The 24,872-nt window shown below is 36.2% G+C and overlaps 1 protein-coding gene across 1 annotated transcript in view; it reads left to right on the top strand.

The window, feature by feature from the left end:
• The first annotated feature begins 7,655 nt into the window (after window positions 1-7,655).
• LOC150108782 (UV-stimulated scaffold protein A-like) overlaps window positions 7,656-24,872 on the top strand; it is a 223,168-nt gene continuing 205,951 nt past the window's right edge. Inside the window, exon 1 of the mRNA XM_090414211.1 lies at window positions 7,656-7,840. The gene's annotated coding sequence lies outside the window, so the exon portion shown is untranslated. The remainder of the gene's footprint in view (window positions 7,841-24,872) is intronic.

Below are 24,872 nucleotides of genomic sequence, written 5' to 3'. Positions count from 1 at the left end.
TATTATTATTATTATTATTAAGAGCCTCTGTAGCTCAGTGGATGTGGCGTTTGCACACCACCGCGCTAGGCCGCACGAAGGAAGTCTTGGTTTCGAGTCTAGTCGGCGACTAGAGGAAATTTTTCTAAGCCTTTTTTCGACCGGTTCCCGAGTTAGTCGATCTCTGGCACGGGCCAGCAGGTTTTTCCTCCCGGAAACTCGGGTTTTTCTTCCTGTAAACTCAAGAAAATCGACCGTAGAACCCACATTATTTCAGACATTAAATATATTGTGTTAGGGTTAGAGACCACGAGATGGCGGCACATTTGAGCCGTCTCTCTTCACTGCGTACCGCTTAATTAGTGATAGCCTTGGGCCATCTGTCTCTGATTGGGTACCAGTGGAGATTGAACTGCCCACTCAGTCCCCAAAAGTTAGATAGGGCTAAATGGCCTCGCCTACTCCCGTATATATGGGAATAAAAAGGCGTTAGCTGATTTATTATTATTATTATTATTATTATTATTACTACTACTGAACATTAGGAAATGTGATAGGGGGGGCTCTCACATTTCTCTTCCCGCCGGAGGTTCAAGAAGTGTCGATTCGGCTCTGCCCATCACTACCACCAGTATAAAGGAAACAAATCAGCTCTTATACAGCACAATTCATATCATTACTAGGGCCGACAGAAGCGGGCATGCGATGCATGCTGGTGCCGCCGCCGGGGCACGGTTAATAAGTTCATTTTTAGGAAACAAAATTTTTATCATAAGAACAAAAAATTCTTAGAATGATCAATATTAAAATAAATAAGCCCGGATACACCGAATAAAAATTAAAAAAAAATGTATATTCCCGCCTCTTTGATCAGCCGGCTGTTTACAATTTTGCAGCGAGAGCAGGCTAAACTTGCCTGCAGAATGTTGTGTCTACTGCAGTCTATCTAAAGTGAATCGGTGAACGGTTTTTATGCGCAGAAACGAATTTTCGTACAAAACATTTGTTGCTAGTTAACCAGTCATATGGTACGCATCTCAGAAGGCTACTGACAGCAGCGCAGTGAGGACTATTATTTCGTCTCTGTGTCGTGTTGTGTAATAATTTCTTGTGGGTATAAAATAGAAATGGAATCAATAATTAAAAAAAAAGTTATCCGGTGCACAAAATCGTAAGCGTCATGCTGCGAAAGAAGCAGTTATTAAGAAACAAACTCTTAATAAATTTGTTAAAATATTAAAATATTCTGATGCAGATTGTGACCAACTCGATACATCAGAAATCAGAGTTGAAGAACCGTGCATATCATCCAATTTGCATGAAAGTGCTATTGCAACTATTGAACAAGACGCATGATTTAAGTGAAAAACAGTTAAGAGAATATTTAGTTGTAGTTGACCACGAAACTAACACATTGTTAGTCTCTGTATATTTAGAAGATCCAGGTGAATTGGGGAAATATTGATGAAAAATTACGAGTTGCTTTAATTGAAATGGGGCCTGTTCAAAAGAAAAATATAATATATCCCAGAGATACAATATGGTCGTAAATTTGGCGACACGTATTATAATAGAAAATGGAAAACGGAGAGCTCATGCCAGGAACATGGCTCATTTATTCCGAAACTTTAAATTCTGTTTTCTGCTTTTGTTGCAAACTTTTTGCACCTACTGAATCAAGTAGTTTTGTAGAAGGTTATAACGACTGGAGACATGTAAGTACAACTTTGCATTGACATGAGACTAGTTTAACTGACATGAAAAATTTCTTAAAATGGAAGGAACTCGATAAAAATTTAATAATCAAAACTACTATTAATTGCCAGACTCAAAGCATGTATGAAATGGAAAAGAAATATTGGACGAGTGTTTTAGAACGGTTGATTGAAATTATAAAATTCCTTGGTAGCCAAACTTTAGCTTTTCGCGGATCATCTGATAAATTATATGAAAGGAATAACGGCAATTTTTTAAAACTAGTCGAACTGTTTGCGAATTTTGATCCCGTTATGGAAAAATCATGTTGAAAGGGCCCTACTTCGAAACAATAGAGTACACTATTTGAGTAAAGACAGACAAAATGAAATATTGAAACTTTAAGTAAAGCAATCAGGGATACAATTTTATTCGAAATTTTATTCGAAATTCAATTCGAAAATCTAAATATTATTCCATAATTTTAGACTGCATACCTGATGCAAGTAAAACAGAACAAATGACCATTATTATTCGCTTTGTTTCCTGTGACAACGGAATTGTCAAGATCAGGAAAAACGTTTTAGGTTTTATAGATATATCAGATTCCACAGGACGTGGTTTATGTGCTACAATAATGGAACAGCTGGAAAAATGGAACATCCCCATTGAAGACATGTGAGGTCAAGGGTATGACAATGCGACAACTATGAAAGGGAAAAAATATGGGCTCCAAAATTTCCTTTTGAATAAAAATCCCGGAGCTTTTTACGCGCCATGTGCTGCTCATACTCGAAATTTAATCATCAACGATGCAGCCAAAGTGAACGCAGATACCATTAGTTTCTTTGCAATTATTCAAGAAATACACAATTTCTTTTCATTCTCTTACAAACATTGGGAAATCCTTTTAAAGTTCGTGAAAAAATTTAACATTGAAACAGCCATCAAAAACGCGATGGGAAAGTAAAATTAATGCAATCCGCCCTCCACGATATCAGCTAGGAGAAATTTACGATGCACTTTTTGAAATTTTAAATAATGAAACTTTAAGAGCCTGTGTAGCTCAGTGGATGTGGCGTTTGCACACCACGCGCTTGATCGCACGAAGGAAGACTTGGTTTCGAGTTTAGTCGGCGACTAGAGGTAATTTTTCTAAGCCTTTTTTCGACCGGTTCCAGAGTTAGTCGATCTCTGGCACGGGCAAGCGGGTTTTTCGTCCTGTAAACTCAAGAAAATCGACCGTAGAACCCACATTATTTCAGACATTAAATATAGGGTTAGGGACCACGAGATGGCGGCACATTTGAGCCGTCTCTCTTCACAGTATACCGCTTAATTAGTGATAGCTTTGGGCCATCTATATCTGATTGGGTACCAGTGGAGATTGAACTGCCCACTCAGTCTCCAAAAGTTAGACAGGGCTAAATGGCCTCGCCTACTCCCCGTATACGGAAATAAAAAGGTGTTAGCTGATTTTTTTTTTCTGATGAAACTTTTAATAAAGAAACTCAGCATGAAGCACAAACATTATGTGCTAAATTAAAGGACTACAAATTTATTTGCTGTCTTATAACTTGCCATGATTTACTTAACAGAATAAACTGTGAGTAAAATGCTTCAAGACAAAAATATGAACATTACACTTGCTTTACAATCTATCGAAAACTTAAAAATATTCTTTCAAAAGTATCGATCAGATACAAATTTTAAAGAAGTTCTATAAACGGCAAAAGAACTGAGTGAAGAGGTGGATGGAGAACAAGAATTTTAAATTGGTACGGAAGTTCGACGACGAAAGAAGACACGACAATTTGACTACGAGCTTCATGATGAAACGCCACAATCACCAGAAGATAAATTTAGAGTGAATGTGTTTTATACACTTCTAGACGTTGCAATGTGTTTGTTAATAGAACGTTCTGAACAACTAAAAACATATTATGATAATTTCAATTTCTTGTATAGATTACTACAATTAATAACGAAGATTTACGAAAAAATTGTGACGATTTAGAGATTCTCTTGAAGGACGGCGACAATAAACACGCAAATGAAATAGAACTATATGACGAGTTATGTGCTTTCCGAGATATTTTTCAGAAAGATAATTTAAATATTCAAAACCCTTTCGATATTCTTAATTTTATTGTGTCCAATAATTTATCTTTCCCTAACTTTTCAATTGCTTTAAGAATACTATTTACACTACCTGTTAGTGTATAGCGAGCAGTGAACGTTCCTTTTCCAAGTTGAAATTGATTAAAACCTACTTAAGAACAAGTATGTCACAAAAAAGGCTTGTTAGTTTGGCGTTAATAGCTATTGAAAATGATATATGTGCGGAATTAGACGTTAAAACCATTATTTCCAATTTTGTGAATATGAAATAAATTTTAACTTTAATTAAAATTCATTTTAATTTTGTTAGCGATTCGGGTCGGTGAGAAGGCTATAATCCCTGTATCATTATATTCAACGATTAAAGTGAAGTGGCTTTGCCAAAATGTGTTTTCACTCGTAAGAATTGTTTGAATAATCCGGTTTTTAACGATTATCCTGCCTAGTCAACATCCCCTGTTCGTTACATTTAGCGAACCAACGCGTGGATGTTCTGTAAAAATTTATTTAAGAAATTTCAAATAATTAAAATTTTTATTATCGTAAAAGAACCACACACTCCCGGATCGTTACAGGGGCAATTAGATAGAAATTGCATGCGAGCGCCAAAGACCCTAGCGCCGGTTTTGATCATTACAATGAAGCTTGGTCAAACCACAGAGCAAAAGCCGAAGATGAAGCAATCTGTATCATGGGAAATTCGACTGGAACGAAAAAGTCAACAAACTTTGAGCTGATCTGAACAACTTAATGACTACTAAAGAGGACAGCTGAAAAACAACAGCATTAAAAACAGACTCAGAAATATATATTATTTGGTCAACAAAACAATTGCTGAATTCACCGAAGAGCTAAGAAACTGAACAGAAAAATCAAAAATCAAGAGATATGAAACAAGAATGAACCAATATGTATAAAATATGCAATTTTGACTGAAGCACCATCACTTCTTTCAGTCTCTCCAGAGCAATAAAAAAAAAAAAAAAACTAGAATTTTGGAAGTCAATCTGGGATAAGCCTATCGAGCATAATAAAGATGTCTCATGGATTAAGGAAATAGAATCAGAAATGAAACAAAACCAAACGCAAAATATCATTATTACTAAACAAATGGTCGGTGCATAAGCTAGAAAATTAAAACGGAGCATTGCAAAGAAGAACTACATGAATTTTAGTTTAAGAATCTAACCAGTCTAGATGACCGAATTGCAGAAATATTTCATTATTTATTGCGATCTGGTTCGGTGGAAGACGAGATGATATCTGGACGTACTTTTGTCTTCATGAACGATGAGGATCAGGGTGGGAACCCAAGTAACTATCGTCCAATAACATGCTTACCAACTATGTTTAAGCTGTTCACTGAATTCATAGCAAATTCCATATACCACCACTTTTAAGATAATAAGATTTATCCAATTGAACAAAAAGGCAATTTTCAAAGATCTAGAGTAACAAAAGACCAAATTCTTATTGATAAAATGATACTCAGAAATTCAAAAAGACGAAAAACTAACTTAAACATGGCATGGATAGAAAACATTAGACCTCTTCCCACACTCCTGGATCCTAAAATTACTACAAATATTTAGAATTAGTGAAACTTATGTTCATTTCTTGCTGTTACTATAAAATCATGGAAAACAACTTTAATAGTCAATAAAGAATGATTCGGAGATATTACCTTTAAACGTGGATTTTTCAAGGTGATACCTTGCCACCATTACTCTTCAACATTTCTTTGATACATTTGATTATGATTTTGAAGAAAATAAAATTTGCATAAGAAATTCCTAAATATAATATTAAAATTTCCCATATGGATGGCTTGAAAGTTATATAAAAAATCGGCGCAGCAAATAGACTCTATTGAACGGTTAATGTTTTCAGTCAGGACATCAAAATGGAATTTGATCTGGATAAATGCGCAATTTTATCTATTAAACGATGAAAAATTAATGACGCTTGCAATTTTAATTTTGATCAGGAAAAATATATAAAGAAATTTCAGCTAACGATTATAAATATCTAGAAATATTAGAGGCCAGTAATATTCTCCACTCGAAAGTTATACAACAGACAGCATCGGTATACACCAAAAGAGTCGGAAGTATTCTGAAAACAAAATTTAATGGATTAAACACAATTAGAATAATGAACACTTGGGCTACACCAGTGATCCGATACACAGCTGGCATAATAGATTGGATAAAAGAAGATCTGGACAAATTGGACCGCATAACTAGAAAACTAATGACTATGCATCATGCATTACCTCCATGAAGTGATGTTGAGCGGCTGTACCTACCAGGAAGAATAGGTGGATGGTGTCTGCTGCAAGTGAGACAGACTGTGGAAGAAGAAATTAGTTTAAAAAATTACATCGACAATAGTACTGAGCAAATGCTTTAAGCCATTTCACAAGAAAGCTTTCTAAATGCAATGAGAAACAAATCTGATAACAAAAAGAAACAGCAAAATAACCGATATATGACCTGGAAAAATAAACCCTTGCATGTCTAATTTCTTCGAGATACTGAAAAAAAAAAAAATTGACGCGACCAAGACGTGGCAATGGCTACAATATGTTGAGAAGGATTTAATCTAGCCGTTCAAGAATAGGTATGTATGCAAAAGTTCAAGCCGTTCTACAAGCTAATGCAATCAATGTAAAAGTTTGAACATCAATAATAACAGCAGATTGTGCTATCAGAAAGATGAGACTATAGAACACCAAATTAGAGGCTGCAACCAGATAGCCGTAACTGATTATAAATACCGCCATGATCAAGTGGCCAAAATAATTCATTGGTATGTATGCAAAAAATGTGACTTTCCTACTTCTGATAACTGCTGGCAGCATAAAATAGAGAAAGTATTGGAAAACGAAATAGTAAAAACTCTCTGGAACTTTAGAATGCCAACTGATTGGCATTTGGGACACAATAGACCTGACATCACAATTATTGAAAACATGGTCAAGTTTGGATTATTGACATCTCAGTATCCTCCGATAACAACATCAACAACAAAGACTTGGGGAAAATATCATTAAATATCAAGATCTGGTAATCGAAGCTGGCTGGCGGTGGCTTAAACACATCAAACGCATTCCAATAGTTATCGGCGCACATGGTACAATTTCAAAGACGATATCCAACTAGCCGGCCTGGTTGGCCGAGTGGATAGCTTATCCGCTTTCCACCCAAAAGGCTGCGAGTTCGAATCTCGCCGTGGGCATGGATGTTTGTGATTTCTGTGGAAATACCAGTGGTGGTTGGCAGTAGATGGCGTTGTGGTCAGCTGGTGATTGAATGGTGGAGACGGAGTCGTAGAACAGGTGTCCTCATTCGATGAGTCCTTGGATTCCGTGTCAAATAATAATAATAATAAAACTATTTATAAGAATTAAACATCAATGAAGTGACCACATATGATCTAATAAAACCTGGCATTCTTGGAACAATCCATATTTTACGACGCTACCTGACTGGACTGTTCTTAGGTTCTTCGGTAGAATTTGAATTGCTGTGTTATCAGTTAATTATCATTATTATTATTATATTAAACATTGGTTTAAATAATATCTTGTTTGACTGTGTTTCATTTGTGTGAAAAATAATAATATAGAAAAAGTAAAATAGTAGCAAAAAGCGTGTCTTTTTTTTCACGATGGAAGAAAAAGACAGAAGATTTATATCACAATAAAATAGCTATTTCGCACGAAGTACTTTAGCATACTATTCCGGTACAAATGCTATTGCTTCTGTATCGGGTTTTCTTGATCATTTTATTCTTGTTAACTTAGCTATGCAAGACTTTGTTTACAATAGTGAAATGCAATGAGAAGTAACGGAGTTATGTTCATCTTGCCAGCTTTACACGAGGACCGAAAACCTTTTTTTTTTTTTTTTAACAATAAATAAATAAATAAATTTTATTTATTGTATAAATTGTACAACATTGTAAACGTGTACAACAATAAATAAATTTCATTTATTGTTATTATTATTTTTGTTTTTTTAGCCCAGTGAAAACGAATGAGGTAAGGAACATATTTTTTTGGTGGCAAGTTGATTACATTTCACAATAATGAAGTACCACACACTCAATACTTCTCAATTCGAGAAGTGAAATTTATGAATTTGCTGTGATTATTGCGTCTGGTGACGAAACATTAAACTTCTTAGCCGCGTTAACAAATATGACTGTATGTTACTTGGTAGATTTAGCATTATTAGAATGGAAGAAGTTATTACTTGTGTGACAGTGTGTAGATCGCGGGTTGTTGTGGTGCAGAATACTCTACCTCGATGAGTTCTTTGAGGCGCTACGTAATTACTTTCTGATGCCTTGTGGCCAAAGGAGTGATTGGTTTGCAACTCGTATTCCATTTTAAATTTATTTGCAAGAATGGACGATGATAATATACGAACACCATAGCTCCCCACTAATTAAGAACTCGACAGAGCAACTTGAACGGGTATGAGTCATTATGAATTACATGACATTGTGCTTAGGAGATAATCGTAGCAAGTTAAAAAATAAAAAAAAAAGAGTTATACAAAGCATACAACAATAATGAAATTAACAAATTAAACAAAAATCTTAAAAACAAATATCACCCAGCACCATGTCTAGATATAAAAGAAAATGACAACTAATGCAACAAACACTTAAAAATATCTGTTCTCTGCCAAAACAAGTAAAATGTTAAGAAAATCCAGATTGCAAACATAAACAAACAGCCTCCAAGGGAAGAAATATGAGCAATAGCATGCACATGAAGAGAAGTCTCAACACAAATATTAACAGGAAGAAAAAGGCAAAAACAAATACTGAAAAGTGAAGAACACCACGAATTCCATGAACATCAACAACAGTAAAAATTTTGATGTGCAAGAAAACTGTGAATTTACAGAATGTAGAATAACAATCTTGGCTTAGATACCAAAATATATAAGATCTCCACAATTTATTACAAAAAAGTTGCAACAAAAAATAAAGTTACAAACATGAGAAAATAAAAGTAACAAAGCACTAAATATATTGAAATAACACAAAAACTTATGATAAAAGATGACTATAAGCACTGTGTCGAGGAAAAAAAAATGCTACATAACACCTCTGTCCTGCTTACATCTCAAAAGTTAGTCAGACCTCTTAAAGTTGGTAAGACCAATATAGCATCACTTTGGAACAAGAACAGCCACATCAATACCAGAAACTGCACCATCAAGAACCAAATCCTGTTGTTGCCCTTGAAAACTAACCTAACCTTTTAAAGTCAGTGAAACCAACCTTTCACTACATCACAAAAAGAAACACCAACTCTATTACCAAAGAATATTAATAGCAGAAATAGGTGTGAAGAATCAACATCTCTCCAGCTAACATGACCTTTTAAAATCATTAAACCAGCACGGCACTGAACATTGAACTCCTCTCTCTCTCTCTCTCTCTCTGGTTAAGTGGTCTCTGATTTAAAAAAAAAAATGAGTACAAAAAACAAATACATCACTCCATATTTTTAAGTGTTTGTTGCATTAGTTGCCATTTTCTTTTATTAAGGAAGGGGAAAAAAACAAAACAAAAAACACTGAAGGAGCACAGAGACTGTCAAGAAAACCGACAAAAAAAAAAACATAAACCAGTAACACTACTTTCAGATGAAAAACATACAAAGTTACATTTATGAAAAAAATGTATGCAGACACCTAGGAAACGATTACCACAAGCTATCAGAAAAAAAAGAAATGACATTTTCATCATAAAAATTAACAAGCTCCAATTGCAATTAACAGAAACATTAGAAGAAACATAATCCTTGAAACACTTTACCAAAAATCAAGTATAAAAATAAGCAAAAAAAAAAATAATGCTCATGCAAAATATTAACATACTAGCATTCCAAATATCAACTTAGTAAATGTAATGGAAATCAATCAGTAACAACAGTTCAGAGCTTGACATCATTCACATGACTTATGTAGCCAACATGGTGTTTTGATTTCTTAGTTATGAGAATTAGAGATGAGTAGCTTTCATTTATTAATACCTGGCACATTTTCCTAAAAGATTTGAAATTTGTAAAACCTGCATTAGCTTACTTCTGAAACAAGCAAGCAGCGTACATATGTCGTGTATTATATATATATAATACACATATGTACACCGGCTTGCAAAGTTAACAAACTCCCCATAGACAAGGTGCATAATGCTATGCAACAAGCCACTTATTTGTAGCAAATATAAATTGGAGGAATACGATGCGCGGAAATCAGTGCAACTGTGTCCAGGTGAAATGGCTGTGAGAAGGAAATATAAACCCATATATGGTAGCAAGAAAATTAAAATTTATATATTTGTCTGTTTTAAAATGATTTGGGTTTGAGGCTACATTGTAAGTAGTTAGTATATTTAATGCTCTTGGAAAATTGTTGATTTTTTTCTGTTTTATTGTGTTTTTCATTCAGTGTTTAATAGCATATTAGTGTAGATTTAGTTTTTATAACATTTTTATTAGGATATTGCATTAAATATAGCTTAAAATGGCACTAACACACATACACACACAAAGTAATAGAACACTAACAAGAAAACAGTGAAGTTGAGAACAAGAAGGCTTGTCCCACTAAAGTGGATATTTGAGGAGGATGTTGAAAATGATTTAATATCTCGAATCTTAAAGTTAAAGCAGATTATTAGACAGATGTCATGAGAATTACAGAAAGGCAAGCATCATTAAAGAACATTGGGATAAGAAAATTAAGCAGTAAATAAATAAAAGTAACAACAAAAGCACGGAATCAGGTAAGTTAGTGTGTAACGAAAATCAGGTAAGATGTGTTGATTTTAAAAATGAAGTATATTATATGGTATAGAGTGTCTATCATAAAACATGATAGACACTCCATACCGTATCAGAGCTATTGCTATTGCTGAGTAGGTTATAACTTCAAGTTTTTCCAGACTAAAAATTAAAATATAGCATATGCAATTAAAAAGCAAAGCAAAAGGGAATCATAATTTTCGTAGGTATGAATGACTTAACTAGCAATAAGTTCATTATGAGAGAGAGAGAGAGAATGAAAGGATTGTTGGAAGAAGTAAAGTGAAGAGTGAGAAAGTGAAAATTGTAAGTATATTACCTAGATATTATAATTATTATTATTATTATTGTTCCGGTCAACTCCAAGGAGTCGACAGACTCATCGAGGGAGGCCCTAAAATCATGTCAAGAACAACTATTCGACATTCACACAGTATCTATCATACCTTGCCTTGAACTCATTCATGGTCGTAGCACCCACAACAGACTCTGGAAGCTTATTCCACTCATTCACCACTCTCCAAGTAAAAAACCTAGCTCTAACACCCTTGTCAACCATGCTCTTGCCCAGCTTCCATGCATGGCCCCTAGTCCTCCCACCACCAGTCATATTTTCAAAAATATCTTCTGGATCAATCTTATAGAAACCTTTCAGTAATTTGAATGTCTCAATCATATCACCCATCCTTTGCCTATCGTCCAATTTCTGCAACCCACAAATCTTCAACCTATTCTCATAAGGTTCATTCCACAGACCTGCTATCATCTTGGTCACTCATCTCTGGACCCTCTCCACTTCCTCCCCATCACGAAGAAACCCTGGTGCCCATAACTGGGCACAGTAGTCCAGATGGGGTCTTATCAAGGCTTGATACAGAGGAACAACAACTTATCTCTGCATGTTAAAGTATTTTTCAGAAGCCAAGTGATTTGGTGAGCTGTTTTAGTCACTTTTGCAATGTGCCCCCTAAACTTCAATTCGCTATCCACCAACACTCCCAAATCCCTGGCCTCATCAATCTCCTGGAGTACGGTTCCACCAATGCGATATACTGCTGCTATTCTTTTCGCCCCAAAGTGCATATAACCTTACACTTTGCCACATTAAACTGACACCCATTTTTCCTAGCCCAGTCCTCCAAACTATCCAAATCATCCTATAAAATTTTGACATCCTGTGCACTCACAATTGCTCTACCCAACTTTGCATCATCAGCAAACAAGTGAACACTTCCTCTCAAATCCTTTCCTATATCATTGATGAACAAATTGAAAAGCATTGGTCCAAGAACAGAGCCCTGCGGCACTCCACTAGTCACAAGCTGTCTTTTAGACTCCACTCCTGAATAAACCACTCTCTGGTATCTCTCCGTCAACCACCCTCCTATCCATCTCACGAACCCTATATCTATCCCCATCTGCTCCAGTTTACTGATTAGGGTTCCATGTGGTATCCTATCAAAGGCCTTGGCAAGGTCCAGTAGTATCACTGTAAACCCATTACCCCTATCCAGTTCAGCCGTCACTGTGTTATAAAACGTGAACAAGTTACTGAGGCATGATCTACCCTTCACAAAACCATGTTGTCCCCCATACAATATCCCATTTTCATCTATCCAATCCTGTATTCTTTTCTTGACTAATTTCTCTAAGACCTTGACAATGATTCCTGATATGCTAATTGGTCGGTAATTTACAACAGCAGTCTTGGAAACACCTTTATGCAGTGGAACTATTTTCCCCTCCTTCCACCCCCACGGGACTAACCCAGACCCGAGACTCAATTTAAACAAAATGGTCAAGGGTACTGGTAATTCTTTAGCTGCTTCTCGTACAACACGAGCTGGTATACCATCCAATCCCACAGATGTATTGAAATTGAGGTTATGCAATAGACTACTCACCTCCACTTCATTCACCACAATTCCCGTATAATCTACTGGTACATTCATTTCTGCAATGTCACCACCTGGATGATATATTCTTGCAAAGTGCTCACTCAGTAACTCAACTGTATCAACTGATTCAGTTACCTCCCTACCATCGGCATTCTTTAAAATCATTCTGCCATGTACATTTTTCCTTTTACTTGCTACATATCTAAAAAAACTGTTTAGGATTCTCTTTAGCCTGCATTGCCAATGTTCTTTCATAATCCTTTTTTGATTTTCTTACCACACTCGTCACCCTTCTGGCCTGCGCCTTATACCGTTCATCTGCCTGCCAGTCGCCTTTTTCCTTAAATTCCCTCCATAGTTGTTTCTTTTTTTGCAGCTCAAGCTTAATGGTGTTATTCATCCATTTAACCCCTACTTGATTTATTATTCGGACTCTAGGTATACAGTCAACCATTGCTTCATGCAAACACTTGTTAACTACCTCCTATGTACTATCAACTTCAAGTCCTTGCAGTTGTACATGCCATGGCACTGAACCAATCAAACTCCTAATCTTGTCATACTTTCCAGCCCGATAATTCCACATGTATACCCTGTCTTAATTGAAAATTCTACACCTTTAGCCACCTCCCAAGTCAAGACCCTATGATCACTCTCACCGATTGGTGGCAATGTGGTCATATTTGTTACAGCCAAATCCTCAGATGTAATTACTAGGTCAGGCACTCTCTGACCCCTAGTATTTTCCATTACATGCTGTCGCATATAGTTATCCCTTAATAACCGCATAAAATCCAATTCCTTCCTCCCGTGTGTCCTCTTCTCACTCCAATCAATGCGACCATAGTTGAAATCTCCCATAATAATCACCCTCCCTCCACTCATTTCTTCTGTTTGCTTGTGCATACTGTCACCACCATCTTTTCCATCACCTGGTCTATAGCAGCACCCAATTGTATATTTAGTTCTGCTAGCCACAATCTCACACCAAATGACCTCAAATGTGCTCTTTTCTCTATCCTGCAATTCAACTTCTATTCTCCTTGGCTGTAGCTCATCAGCTATCATCAACAATACTCCTCCACCCATTTTATTCTCCCTGTCATTCCTGAACACACTATACCCATCACATTCAATCCCACTAGCTATATCATCTACAGTCAGCCATGTTTCACTAATACCAATAACCTGTGGTCTGGAAGTGCCAACCATGGCCAAAAACTCTTCCTTCCTTCTTGTTCCTAATACTCCTAGCATTAGTACATGAATTTAAGACCCCCATTAGCCCCAACCCTAACTTGATGTCTTATATTAACTATCCCACTCTGATTTGTTATCCTTATTTGCTCTAGCATATTATATTCATTCTTACATTCAGCTGCCTCCCTAAGGACTGTATATCTACTCCCTCCCCCCCCCCTTAACAAATCTAGTTTCCCTGAATTTGCACATCCACTGCATTCAGCAACACTTTCTCAAGTCTTCTTACACCATAACCATTCAAATGCAAGCCATCCATCTTATATAGATCCTTTCGCCCATCGAACTCACTCCACACATTCACAAATTCCACACCACTCGTCGTACATAACCCACGCATAAAGTCATTCGCAATTATGGCCCTCCTTTTAAACATTTCATTGTCATATCGTGGCAAAAGACTAATCATTCTAACTCTCTCACTCTTTTCTTTTGCTACCTCAAACAGTTCATTCAGGTCTTCTATCATTTCCATTTTATCTCCTTTCAAATCATTTGTACCTGCCACAACAATCATTTCTTTCACCCTTTCCTTTTGCTCTCTAATAGACTCAGTTACATCCTTTATGGTCGCACCAGGTTGGTACGATTTTGTCAAATCCTACTAACGCACCACATACTAACGAGTCTCCATACAGCACTCTATTCTTCATTTTGTTCATGTTCACATTCATACGTCTATTTTTCCTGTCATACTTTTTATTATTGGCTGGTTTATTCAGTCGACTTTTGTTCATGCGCTCTAGATGCTGTTTTGCCCTTTGTATCGCACCATTCAACAACGCGATCTCACTCAATGCATCCATCTCATCTTTTTTATTCTCTGTAAAACCATTAATCATTAATACTGTCATTCACACTTTCTACATTCACACTCTCACAATTCTCATGTACAACCTTGCCGTTTCTTGTCATATCCCTATTTTCTTCATTCTGAAGTTTGACAAAAATATCACACTCACGATCCGAAATACACTTCAATTCCTCATTCTCCCTACATTTTCTACACACATTCACTCCTTTATTATCATCTAACCACACTCCGACCGCACTCCGCAAAGCGTACATTTCGCAGCTAGTACACTGACTCATCTCTTTTATACTACCGTTCTTTGATAAAGATGGCGAACCATCATTATTGGCCGCCGTTTTCCTTTGTACTGGAGCCATACTTATTTGCAACATATTTTATCAAATTATAAGTTATAACACACCAAAAACACACAATAGACGCACTAAAATACGCAAGCCAAATAAAACTACGCAATATTAAGTAAATTTATCAACGATAACTGAAAATAATACTTATCTTATCAGGTGCTTGCACGAACACTACCCTATATAATATAATATTTCTGAAATTATGTTATAAAATGCTTTAGTGCAATAACTACAATAAAAACTACAATAATATACTAAAAATACACAATTAACTCTAAGAAAACACTTAATAAATCAATAAAAATAACAAATCTTTCAGGAGCTCTCTATCAGTATGTCTTTCCACCTGCTAGCCTCGACACCAATTTTTTCAATATGATAGAAATAAAGTAAGAAGACCAGCTCTGATCGCAAACAATTTGATGCATATGCTGTGGAAGGAATGGATGAGAGTTTCTGGATGTGTGGAGTGAGTTTGAGGGAAGAATACACTTGAATGCATTTAGTATAAGGTGTCTTAGAAAATTATTAATTGGTTTGAGACTTAACAAAAAGTCAGGGAAACTAAATTATGATCAGAGGAATGGAGAGAATCTGTGTGTAAGAGTGACAGTGTTACTTTACTGTGTGTTAATGATGGGAATGGACATTATCATGGCAATGATTATTAGGAGAGAATGATTTTGTGTTTGTTCAGTTTGAACCTATCAAGCATGTGCAATGATAAATGCATAAATAAGACACTAGATAAGAACAGAAATCTACAAGTTGTTCAACTGTTTCAAACAGACGATAAACAAGAGTTATCAGTTTGTGATTAAGATCCTGAATGTTCCATTCAGAAAAGGTTACATGCTGAACTACAAAATAGGAAATTACTACCAGCCGAGGAGCATGTGGGATTCTGTGCCATGGTATCAGTTGTTGGAAGGCAAGAATATAGACAGTGTATGAGCAGTGTTTAAACAATATTTAAAATGATGAAATATCAGAACGTGTCCCTCGAGTTCGAAGAATAAATAGGGTAAGAGTGAAATGGATGTGTAATTTTATTAAGCAAGAAATTAGAAAGAAAACGATGATGTGGAAGAAATTCTGAGTACATGAGGATGACAGTTATGAAAATTATAAGCAGCAGGCCAGAAGAGAGACAACTGTGGTACAGAAAGCTAAGTCTAAGTAGGAAAAGAAATTAGTTCTGCAAGATAAAGACAATTCCAAAGACTTCTTATTATTTTGCAATAAAACAAATGAAAGACTAACTATACTGAATGCAGGTGGTGCGAGGGTGATAGATGCAGAAGTGGTTCTTCGACTAATGAGTGTCGATTTTGCTAAAAGCTCTCAATCTGGTGTATACAATATTGTGCTCACTTCTACCTCTTCTTGGCATGAAGAAAATCAGGTATGTGAGCAGGAGGTATTAGAGCTGTTGCACAAACTGAAAAAGAATTCAGCAATAGGAACTGATGGAACATAAGTATGGATGAAATTATATACTTAGTTAATCCTTTATCCTAGTGTATTTCTTACTAAATAATTTAAGGAAATTACAACGTCAACTAGGATATACATTAAAATAAATTTTAATATACTTCAATATTTTGGCAATGTCACGTTGCCATTTTCAAGAAACTTAAGAACAAGACACGTGCACACAGGCACAACAAACAGTAAGTGAGGAAGAAGCAGGAAGCTATTATTTCTCCTAAAGTCCTGATGGTGCCCCCTAGTGGGCAATGTTGGTATTCTTGGATGATTGGGCTGAAGGTCTTCTGATGTAGGTTGCCCAAATTTGAGGCAGTCTCATGCAGCCAAATTTGTTGAGGTTTGGATTGTTTCTTAGGGCTGAAGCTGATTCCATGAAAAGCCTTTCATATTTGTATTTACTACGGTGTATTATCGTGGCTTTTTTCCACTGTATTCTATGGCAGGTATCCAGCGCATGGTCAGCAAGAACAGAGTGGCTATATTGGTGAAACCAGATGTAGTCCTTGTGTTCTGAAATTCTGATATTTGCTGTCCTGCCTGTTTGGCCAAAGTAGGACAACTTACAGCTGCAAGGGACCTGGATGCCAATTTTTTATATGGTCTGTAACAAGAAGTTAAATAATGTTTTTTTAGGATTTTTGTAATTTTTTCCGAGGTGCCTTGGATATAGGATATGGTGATGTATTTAGAGTAATCCTTGTTGTGAGGGGGATGCGGAGGGGTGTTGTGGTTTACTGGTTTCAATATTTTTTGGATTTTTTTTTTGGGGGGGTGATAGCCATTGGCTGAGAAAGTGTTGAGAATGTGGTTTAGTTCTGTGGTTAGGGCATTGTCATTTGAACAGATAAGTTTAGCCCTGTTGTGTAGTGTCTTAATGACTCCATATTGTTGCGAGGAGGGGTGGTGGGATTGTTGGTGAATGTATCTCCACAGGCTCCTTAAGAAGGTCACTTCTTGGACTGTGGAAATCACTAACAAATTAGAACCATTTAACTCTATACCCCCCCACCCCCATATTTATGGACTCCCAAAAATACATAAGGAAAATGTGCCATTAGGTCCCATAGTGGTCCCAATATTGATAGTCCCAAGAATATCAATATTGCCCACTAGGGGCACCATCAGGACTTTAGGAGAAATAATAGCTTCCTGCTTCTTCCTCACTTACTGTTTGTTGTGCCTGCGTGCACGTGTCTTGTTCTTAAGTTTCTTGAAAATGGCAACATGACGTTTCCAAAATATTGAAGTATATTAAAATTTATTTTAATGTATATCCTAGTTGACGTTGTAATTTCCTTAAATTATTTAGCAAAAAATGCATAACCAACGTCTAAGCTTTCCACGAGAAATATCCAAGTGTATGCAAACCAAAGTTTGTGCCTGAAGTATTATCAGGGCAGGGGCAACCCGTGGCAAAGGTGGTATGACTTTTCATCACTTGCTTTAGTATCCCATAATGCAAAGCACATCTCCTTGCAGACATGAGTAATGCTATGCATTATGGGAAAGATCACTACCCAGACCAGTTCTAACCTTTATTTGAGGTCTCTTCAGTGGGAGCTAGACCCAGAGGTGATACCATGGTTGAAGTAATGCAGAAGTCATACTTTCTTATATGAGTTGCCAAAAGGTGTTTCACATTATTAAATTCCTCCGGATTAGAGAAAGATGTTGGAAGTTTTTTTGTTTTTTTCCACTTGGTTATACAAGAAATCATATACTTAGTTAATCCTTTGTCCAAGTGTAAGCATACCAAAGTTTGCGCCTGAAGTATTATCCAGCACAGGGACAACTTGTTGCAAAGGTGGTATGATGTCACATCACTTGCTTTAGTATCCCATAGTGCAAAGCAAATCTCCTTGCAGACATGTATCTCTGTGCTTTGCATTATGGGATACTAAGGCAAATGATGCAGAGTTATACCACCTTTGCCATGAGTTGCCCCTGTCCTGATAATACTTAAGCCGCATACTTTGGTTGCTTACACTTGGATAAAGGATTAACTAAGTATATGATTTCTTGTATAACCTAGTGGAAAAAAACTTCCAACATCTTTCTCTAATCCAGAGGAATTTAATAATAAGGTGAAACACCTTTTGGCAACTCATATAAGAAAGTATGACTTCTGCATTACTTCAACCTTGATATCACCTCTGGGTGATACCTAGTCCTGAAGAGACCCCCAATAAAGATCGAAACCAGTTGGTGACTTGATTCTAGGGGAGCAGAGTTTCTGCTTAGGGTAATGGATGGCAATGCTGTAGCCAATGAAGTTTTAACTGAGGCTTGGCTGTTGTTGTTACCCCCCAGATGAGATATGAGTGGCTCTGCTCAGTGGTGGGGTGGGCCTGCCACTGGGTGGAGCCAACACTGAGAGTTCTTCTCAGTGATGGGGTGAGCCTGTTGCTGAGTGGAACAATGCTGAATTGAAAGATCCTTCAGGTCACTCTGTTGTGGGATCATGAGTTTTTGGAGAGGTAACCCCCCTGCACATAATACAGGGAAACCAGTCTGGGTAGTGACCCTTTCCCATAATGCATAGCATTATACGTGCCTGCAAGGAGATGTGCTTTGCATTATGGGATACTAAGGCAAGTGATGCGAAGTTCTACCACCTTTGCCACGAGTTGCCCCTGTCCTGATAATACTTCAAGTGCAAACTTTGGTTTGCTTACACTTGGATAAAGGATTAACTAAGTATATAATTTCTTGTATAACCAAGTGGAAAAAACAAAAAAACTTCCAACATCTTTCTCTAATCCTGAGGAATTTAGTAATAAGGTGACACACCTTTTTGGCAACTTATACAAGAAAGTATGACTTTTGCATTACTTCAACCTTGGTATCACCTCTGGGTCTAGCTCCCACTGAAGAGACCTCAATAAAGGTCGAAACCGGTTTGGGTAGTGATCCTTCCCATAATGCATAGCATTATACATGGCTGCAAGGAGATGTGTTTTGCATTATGGGATATTAAGGCAAGTGATGTGAAGTTATACCACCTTGCCAAGGGTTGCCCCTGTCCTGATAATACTTCAGGTGCAAACTTTGGTTTGCTTTCACTTGAATAAACTAAGTATATAATTTCTTATATAACTAAGTGGAAAAAACCAAAAACTTCCAATAAGCATGGATGCTAAAGGAGTGTTCAACTAAATGGCTGTTCCGTTGATCCAGGCTATATAATTTGAATCTTAGAACAGGGAAGATTAAACAGAAGTGTGAAAGAATGTATGGTAATTGCATTTCACAGTGGTATGGCAAAGACTGATGTATTCGACCATTTACCTAGTATATCTGGAGTGGTGGTAAAGATTTTGGAAAAGTTGGTCAGGACTTGCATCCAGAAACGAGTCAATAGAGAATCTCTGCTTTTGCAGTGAACAGCCTAGGTTTACTAAGTGAAGGCCATGTTTTAGCAATTTCTCTCATTCTATAATAATGTTACAATTGAGTTAGACAAAGGTAATGGATACACCAAGATACTTTTGGATTTTGCTAAGGCCTTTGACAGAATACAGCATGAAAGGCAGTTGCATATATTGGAGAATATGGAATTGGATTATAAAATATTAGCATGAATAAGATGATGGCAGACAAATATTATTATTAATATTTTCCTGATCCCCATGGAGTCACAAGACTCATTGTAGGACTTCAACATTAGTCGTACCACTCTAAAAATTATCCTCAGTCTCCATGTTCACCACTCTCTCAGGCAATGCATTCCATGCTCCTACCTCTCTACTTTCCATGCAAACTTACCTCTTACCCTTTTATTCACACCCTCCTTTTGCAACTTTCAGGGATTCTGTCGTCTCTACACTTTTATACTCAAGCTGGCAGCTACTTCACAATATGGAAGCAAGCTTATATTCATCCTATTTCAAAAGGGAGATAAAACAATGTCCGCCATCAAACTATCAATCCACTGTCCTCAACTTCATTCCTCTCTACAGCAGTGGAGATCATCAACAGTTAGTTTCGTCGCTGTTTGGAGACCCACCAGTATCAGTTCTGTTACTTGATTCAAGACAGATTTCTTAGCCTATACAAATCCCCTTGCTTCTGGACATGCACCAAGGAAAGGTTCACAAAACCTATGCTGCTGCTCTTGGCATTTCCAGGGGAGTTGATTGGTTTGTCATTGAGGCCTCTTCAGCAAATCGGCATTCTTCAACCTGCCTTGCATTCTCTGTAAATCAATAACCACAATTTTATCTCTCATCAACTGTGTTATGGTGGTCTTCTCTATCCATTATCCATACTGCTGAAGATATATTCAACTACTCATTTTAAAGCTTAGATTCCATTAAAATTCTTCATTTTTTAATGTATGCAAAAAAAAAAAAAAAAAGATAACTGATAAAACTAGTATGTACTACCTCCCCTCCTTTTAACTTTTGGTTATGCTTTTCACAGTCACTATTTGGTATACTAATGGGATTTCTACTACTATTTTAATTATTATATACTATTTTTTTTTTTTTAATCTTCACTTATATCTATATTATTGAAGTAGCAAGTAATTTTGCATATGTGTGAAGATATACGAGATGTTTCTGTGATCATCTTTATAATTGTAATCTTTATTGATTACAATTCTTGACTTGTCAGGTGTCCTCCTTCCAGGAAGTTCACTACCATGAGCCTCCACCATGTACTGTTTTGTGCTTCTCTCTTACTTTCTTCATAAGACAAAAAGGTCCAGTCCTTAATGTTTCCCATCCAATCTGTTCTGTCTTCTTCTTTTGTTTTGTCCTTGTATCATTCCTTCTAAAAGTGTTTTTTTGTAGGGATTCATGCTCTACTATAGAGCCTTCGTAGCTCAGTCAGTATAGACAAAGCCCTTTGGTTGTAAAGACCTGGGTTTGATTCCTGTCCATGATGTGAGAAACCTTTATCTGGTCTCTTTTAACTAAAGATGAGTTAGCCGGTCTCACACAGAGGCGGAGGGTTTTTTTCTCCTGGAAACTTGGGTTTTCCGTCACTCAGAACAGGCAAACCAGCCCAGTGAACACATACTTCTACAAACTAAAACAACTCTTCTTCCCCAACGTCAGGTTCTGCATCAAGTTGGTTGGGATCACTTATGTAAGGTCGCATCATGTGAAAAGGCTGACCTCAAATAGATGGGATAATGCACAAGAGGAAGAAGAAGAAGATTCATGCTTTAGTATGTGACCAGGATAGGTGGTTTTCCTTTTCATAATGGTTTTCAACAGAGTCCTATCTTCTCCAATCATCTCTAATATCTCTAAATTGATTTTTTTGGCAGTCCATGGGACTCTAAAGATTTTTTTCTGAGGATCCTCATTTCAAAGGCTTTTAGTTTATTTTCACAATATTTTGATATTGTCCAGATTTCTGCTCCATATAGCATTGACCATACGTAGCATTTGGCGTAACAGGACAATTACCTCCTGGACATTAACCCCCTCCCCTCGCCATGCAAAAAATCCTAGACAATGAACCATCCCATTTGAAATATCGGTCATCCTCATAGTAAATTTATTCACAATATGATACAATGGAAAAAGGAAAAGAGATTTATATTAAAAATTAAATATTGCAAATTATGGTGTTCCAAGTCTCTATCTTGAGCTAACTAGTAGATGTCAGATGGAGTTTTACAGTTCAGCCTACTGATGGTTTCACATATGTATTGCCTAAATTGTTTGCATGGTCTTCCTCTACTGCGATTGCCATCTTCTGGTTTGTACAGGATGTGAGGGATTCCAAAAAGGGAATTTATAATTTCAAAATTATTTTTATTTTTCAACATAATCTCCCTTAGGACTAATACATTTATTCCAATGATGCTCCAGTGCTATTATCTCGTCCTGGGTAGTGGTTGGTTCTCAGTAAGATCTGCAAAATACTCCTCTACAGCTGCAATCACCTCTTGATTTGAATCAAAATGCTGACCAGTGAGGAAGTTTTAGTTTTGGGAAGAGATAGAAGTCAGAGGGAGCCAAATCTGGGGAATAGGGTGGATGTTCTGACAATTCATAGTGCAGATCCTTTAATTTTCCCATTGCCAAAACACCTTTGTAAGCAGATGCATTGTGCTGATAAAAGATGATTTTTTTCTTCTGCAAACAGAGTCTTTTCTCGAGAATTTTTTCATCTATTTGGTTAAAAGATCGGAATAATATTCCCCGGTTATTGTTTTACCCATTTTAAGATAATTAATAAACAAAATGCCCTTAGCATACCAAAACACCAATGCCATGACCTTTCCTGCTGATGGGACTGACTTTGTCTTCTTTGGTGCTGAACAACTGGCTTCTGTCCACTGTTTTGACTGCTGTTTGGATTCTGGTGTGTAATGGTGAATCCGAGTCTCATCCATAGTAATAAACTGATGCACAAAATCAGTTTTATTCTTGTTAAAATGCTCCAAGCACTATTCAGAGATTTTCATGCGAGTGCATTTTTGATCTGCTGTGAGCAAGCGAGGCACCCATCTTGCACGAAGCTTTTTCATTTGCAATTCTTCATTCAAAATATATTCTACACATTCTTTTGAAATGCCTGTAGTATTTCACGCACTTTGACTCGTCGGTCATCCAATACCACATTGTGCACTTGATCAATGATTTCTGATGTTGTTACACTTTTTGGACTTCCTTCATGTGGATCATCTTAAAGGCTGGTATGGCCATGTTTAAACTCGGCAGCCCATTTCTTAATTGTCGAAAACAAAGGAGAAGAGTTTAACAGTTTTACTAAGTTTTTATTATTCACATCACGTATACATATTATACTATTCAACTTGTATAATATGACAATATTTCACAATACAATTCAGTGCAGAGTACAATATTACAAAATAAAATTCAAGTATTACTATCATATTCTGTTGGTACTAACGCTTATTTTGGCTATTATTTTATTATGATTAATAAAAAGTTTTCTTATATATGCAATTAGAATATGATATATTTTGAATGGTTTCATAGTTATGATAAGTAACTGGTTTAGAGTAATGTAAGTTAGTTAATGCAAATATGTGTAACCAAGGGCCGTAGCCATACTGGTTACTGGAAAAGTAATTAGCTCAAAACAGATACCGAGAGTCCGGGGACTGCATCTAAGAGGGCTCCCTTACCAGTTATAATAATGTACATGTTGATATTTTAATACTTAATTGAATGAACTAATTTGTAAATCAATACCTTAATTGGTTATGATATATGAGTTATAATGATCTCTTATACTGTACGTATAAAATAATTGTCAACATTGTTTAATCCCATCAGGTAGTTTCTCAATCTTTTTCTGAATACATATTCTGAGGTTATAGATTTAATTTCATTCGGAAGTTTATTATAGCTACTCATCGCAATGTACTCGAAAGATTTATGAAAAATTTCTTTGTTAGCCTTAGGTACTTCCAGCATGTTTCGACTGCAGCGCAATCCATAGGCTACATTATATACCAAGAAACTTTCAGTGTTTCTTTTTACATATAACAGACAACCATAGAGATATAGTTTCTGAAATGGTAGAATATTATGAATGATATACAGATCACTGGTTGAGTGTGCGAAGTCGATAGCAATTATGCTCTAATTATTCTGTTTTGTATTCTTATTAATGGAAGCAGATTGTTATAATAGTCTCCTCCCTAACAGGTAATGCCATATTGCAGTGAAGAATTTACCCAGGAATAGTATAAACATCTTAAGAATACTGCATTTACAAATTTTTTAACATAATATGGTCAGTTAATTATGAACCTAAACTTATTTGTTAAGAAAGTGGTGTGGGAGTTCCACTTCAAATTGCTATCGATATGGAGACCCAAATACCTGACAGGTTTTGTTTTTTTGATTAAGCTACATTTACAATTTAGAGTATCACTACATTTACTTTCATGCCATTTTATAGTTATACTGTGATCTACTTTGTCTGTTAATGTAAAGTACATATATCTCGTTTTGTCAGTATTAATGTTAAATCCGTTGTTGCTAAACCATATACTTAGTTTTAACATATTGCTATTAATCCGATTTTTTAGATCTTCAAGGGTTGTTTCGGTGTATAATAAAGCCGTATCGTTAACAAAGGATATCATTTTGCCAAAAAGTTTGTATTTACATAGATCATTAACATATATTATAAATAGGATGGGTCCTAGTACTGACCCTTGTGGGACTCCTTATTTTATTATGTTTGTTGTGCTTCTAAATATATCATAGCTGGTATATCGTTTTCTATTATTCAGATAGGATCTGAACCAGTCATTAGTAATTCCCCTAATGCCGTATTTGGACATTTTCAGTAGCAATAGATCATGATGAACACAGTGGAACGCTTTAGATATATCAAGAAAAACAGCTGCTGTGTACATTCCTTCATTTATTCCACTATAGACCTTTTTATGAAACTCAAATAGTGCTTTTTCAGTCTTGCATCTGGATCTAAAT

Source organism: Typopeltis vanoorti, chromosome 2, assembly GCF_054136105.1.
Source record: "Typopeltis vanoorti isolate ZY-2024b chromosome 2, IOZ_Tvanoo_1.0, whole genome shotgun sequence".
NCBI lineage: Eukaryota > Metazoa > Arthropoda > Arachnida > Uropygi > Thelyphonidae > Typopeltis > Typopeltis vanoorti.
This window is presented reverse-complemented; position numbering and strand designations above follow the sequence as displayed.